Source organism: Nannospalax galili, unplaced genomic scaffold (genome assembly GCF_000622305.1).
Source record: "Nannospalax galili isolate Female #2095 unplaced genomic scaffold, S.galili_v1.0 scaffold5047, whole genome shotgun sequence".
Classification (NCBI taxonomy): Eukaryota; Metazoa; Chordata; class Mammalia; order Rodentia; family Spalacidae; genus Nannospalax; species Nannospalax galili.
The window spans coordinates 10,479-15,097 of record NW_008356483.1 but is presented as its reverse complement, the minus strand read 5'-3'; the positions used below and the strand labels follow the sequence as shown (position 1 = coordinate 15,097).

The window sequence follows — 4,619 nt, the reverse complement described above, 5'->3', positions numbered from 1 at the left end:
TTTTTCACTGCAAATCTGCACAAGAGTTATTAGGAACAGCCATATCACACGTTCAGTGTTATGCTGTCTTGAAATTTCCTCCAACCCTGAAAATAGTCCATTGCTTTTTAATTCAGCCTTGTGTAATTTCTTGACATGGGCAGAAAACAGCCAGATTCTTTGTCAAAATATCACACAAATGGCCTCTAACTCAGTTGCTGATGGAGACTGAGTTCTCTTCTGAAGTCTCATGATTAGGACTGCTACCACCCACATTATGCTCAGCACTACTGTCATACAGGCTATTAGAATGGAGTATTAAGCTCTGCTTCCAGCATTCAAACACTTTTCCAAAGTCTTCCCCATTCCTCTGAAAAGCACGGTCAGGGCTTTCACAACAACCTACTCTGTGTATCAATTTCTATATTAGTTACTTTTCAGCTGCTCTGTTAAAATATCATTAATAAAAGCAGCACGCAATAAAAAGTTTATTTTTGGCTTACAGTTCCAGAGAGGGAGTCCACAGTGGCCGGGAAGCACAGCAGCAGGCAGCAGGCATGGCGGTGTGGCAAAGCTGAGCTGCCACATCTCCAACCTCACACAGAGAACTGAGAGGGTGATCGAGAAGCAGGGCAATGCTATAAAGCCTCAAAGTCTACCCCCAGTGAGGGACTTCCTCCAGCAAGGCTGCACCTTCCCATAACCTCCCCAGTGTCACCACACCAAGTGTTCAAATACCTGAGCCTGTGGGTCCTTTCTCATTCAAACCACTACAGTGCCTTAAGTATAAACTCAATGATAAGAACAAAACACTCCAGAGGATAGGAAAGCATCATAGGCTTAATACTCAAAACACACCTTAGTCAAAAAAAAAAACACAAAAAACACACACACAAGACAGATGATCTCCTTGATAATTAGAAAAGAAAATTCTCCCTTCAAATTGGAAGACATCCCTCCAGTAGGGACTTTCTTTATAGATGTACAGGCATAGCACAAATAAAAGGTACAGTTCAGGAAACAGAATGGAAGATTAGGGTCGTGAATATTCACTCTCAAAAAGGCATATTTTGAAAGAAATAAAACTTAGCTACATTCCATTTGTTATTTCAGATTGAAACAATGTGGCAATCATGTTTACTAAATTTGCCCTGCCCGTCTCTTAGGAGGAACATGATGATGTTCGGGGCAGGGGAGCACAAGAACAGAGGCTCTGACTGAAGGTCAGACGAAGAGCAGACCAGCCCCACATTCCTGACATCCACAGAATTCTGAGGCTCAACTGCTACTTAGGCTTCTCTCTCAGAGCTTCACTTGCAGTTGGCTCATTGGCTCCGGACAAGGAATACAGCCCCGCTGCACACTGCCCGGCCTCTAAGGCTTTTCTCAAAACCTTGGTATAAACCCATGACCCCACAACTCTTCCATTCTTCACACCTGCAGAACTGCCACCCCACGGATGAGATCAAGTTCTACCTCCAGTTACAGAAATTGCTGGATCCTAACTCTTCCATTCTTCACACCTGCAGAACTGCCACCCCACGGATGAGATCAAGTTCTACCTCCAGTTCCGGAAGTAGCTGGGTCCTCTGGACTATAGCTGCAGCTGTCCCTAAACCTGTATGACTGAACCTGGATTACAGAAAAAAGAATGCCAACAGAAAGGTGGACAGTAAAGACTGCACATAGGTTTCAAAGAGTACAAAGATTCTATTAGAAATTGAGCATGAGATCATTTCATATTAGTAGAGTATAGAGTATCTGCTTATATTCTAATTATTTCCTTAAAATATAAGGCTGAATTCAAAAGTAATGGACTAAATGACTTAGCAGAGGAAATTTCAGTCAGTGTTACATTTAAGATGTGGCATGATTATTTTTAGATATGCTTGTAGAAGATTAATTCTGAGAGTTGGCCAAAAAGGCCAAAAGTGAAGAAAGAATTTACTCAATGTAGCGTTTGTAGAAAAGGACCATGAATGCACCTATAGTTGTGGACCAGATGATTGTAATAATTATGGACAATTAAAGAGAAATTATACACTTTGCACTGAGACGATAGGAAAGATGCCTTGACTGTGAGATCTCGCTCATGGAAAGCTCTAAAATGTAATGTGAAATATTCTCCACAGACTCGTGTGCTTGACTACTTGGTCCCCTAATAATAGGAGCAGGATTTGAGTTTTATAACCCAGTCCTACTTCCTGTCCTGTCTCTGTCTCCTGGTCCTGTAAGCAAGCAGCCTCAGGTTCCTGCTGCCAAAGGAAGTCTCACTTTCCAATATTCCTTCCCTGCAATAGTAAACTGTGGCCTCAAACCATGAACCAAAATAACCTGTCCCTCCCTTGAGTTGCTTTGTGGGATATTTGGTCACAGTGATGAGAAAAGGAACTAATACCGAAAATTTTATATTGAGAAATGAGGCCATTGCTGTTGCAGTGACAGAGCTGACAATGAGGTTACTTAGGTGTCTGGATCTAGATTGTGGGAAGAATATGAAAAATCTGGAGCTGTGGGTTAACAAAGTCCTAGAACGCTATAAGCAGAACTTAATAAGCCATTATGGTATGAGTAAGGAAGATCAGAATGTCAACAAACAGTAAAGACGATCTCATCAAGTTTCACAAGGTCTGAAAAAGGAATCTAACAGAACTTGAGGTAGAAGTAATTAATGTTATATTCTGGCAATAGAGCTGGCTGCCTTCTTGAAATATTGAATAAGGTTGAATTTCAAAAGCAATGTGTGATAAAAGGCATGTACCAGCATGCCCAGCTACAAAATATTTTAATAAGAGTAATAAATAAATCAATGAGTCCCTATGGGAGGAGACTCGGGGCCTAAATCAGGACTCTGATATTTGATAAAAGCACCCCATTAAAATTTTGCTTTACTATATACATGTAAGTAGGAGACAGCATTCATTCATATTCTATCACTTTATTGAGGAAAAAAGAGTGAAAAGCTGACTGGAGACCATGGCAAAACTGTACTGATACTTTCCCTCCTGTTATTTAAAAGAGTAATACAGCAAGTATCTTTCATTAAAGACACCCAAATAAGGGCTGGGGATTTGGTTCTGTGAGCAAAAGTGCTTGCTGCATAAGCATAAGGACCTGAGTTCAGCCCCCAGCACCCACATAAACAGCTGGGTGGAGTGATACATGCTTGTAATTCCAGCACGCAGGAGGTGAGGACAGGAGGATCTTTGATTGGCATGCTCCAGGTCCTAGTCAGAGACCCCATTCTCAAAAAGCAAACGTAAAAGGGCTTGGGAGGTGATTCAGTGGGGAAAACACTTGCTGTTCAAGGGTGAGGAACTAAATTCAATCCTCAGAACCCTCACAAAGTAGGACACCATAGTGAATCTGTAATTCCAGTGCTCCAAGAGCGAGAGAGGAGGCTAAGACAGAAGAATCCCCAGAAGTTTGGAGGCAGATAGTCTGGAATATACAGCAGTGAGCAACAAGAGAACCTGTTTCAAACAAGGTAATACAGGAGAAAATGCCCAAGTTTGGCCTATGACCTCCATGTGTCCCAAGGTATGTGCACATCCACACTCACAGAAGCACACACAGAAAGATAAAACAATGTGGAGGGCACCTGAGGAGCAACATCCCTGGTTGACCTCTAGCCTACACACACATGCACATGTACACACAGGCACAAAAAAGCAGTTCACTGATAGTAGAGAAATTCTGTCCCAATCAGGGCAATAAAGTGGCCTCTGTAGATCATGTACATACTTGACATTTGACAGAATTTCTTTCTCAAATGTTTTTCGTCGAAGTGGAAAGCCAGTTTGCCATATTTTTCGATAGCTGAGGTTACGAAAACTTAACACAGCCCCTTCAGTACATGTCTTCAAGTCACTGCTGCTCATTCCAAGAGGGACACTGGTGCTTCTTTGTGTCATTGGGATTATGATGTGATCATTATTGGACATCTGGAGAGGTTCTGCCTTTCTGTGGAGAAAAAGCAATAGTAGGCTGATGGTCCAGAGAAACGAGATTATGAACACAGACTGACAGCCACCGTAAAAATTATTTTAAACTGTGTGGTAATAGATTCCTTTCCAATAAACAGTATGTATTGCTATGATAAGAACTCGAAATGAGAGGCTGGGATAACTGAATACATTGACTCCAATTAGATGTCAATTTCCTAAGAGACAAATAGGCATGAATTAGTAGAGCATAAAAATCATTCAAAACTCATTAAGCAAGAGAAAGACGGCTGACAGAGCATATTTGTCTTACTTGAGAAATATATTATGACACAACTTAAGCTGAGAAGCAGACTTCAGTTCCACCACATCTCCTGCTTTGTATTGTTTTTAAATTTTGGCATCTATGGTCTGGAGAGATGGCTCAGTGGTTAAGAGCACTGACTGCTCTTGCAGAGGAATTGATTTGATTCCCAGCACCTAGATGGTGGCTGACAAATGTTAATTACTCCATTTCCAGGAAATTTGATGCTTTCTTCCGGCCTCCACAGGCATTGCATGACATGGGTGCACTTACACACATGCAGGCAATACAGGCATACACATAAAATAAAAAGTAATTAATAAAATATTTTAAATAATAAAATCAACTTTGAATATCTCATAATAAGTAGAGTTTAGAGAAGCAGTCAGGGG

At 41.2% G+C, this 4,619-nt stretch overlaps 1 long non-coding RNA gene across 1 annotated transcript in view; it reads right to left on the bottom strand.

Annotated features, from left to right (window-relative positions):
* LOC108490006 overlaps positions 1-3,805 on the bottom strand; it is a 6,106-nt gene extending 2,301 nt beyond the window's left edge. The window contains exon 1 of the long non-coding RNA XR_001872067.2: positions 3,724-3,805. This is a non-coding gene — a long non-coding RNA (uncharacterized LOC108490006). The remainder of the gene's footprint in view (positions 1-3,723) is intronic.
* Between the last annotated feature and the right edge of the window lie 814 nt (positions 3,806-4,619).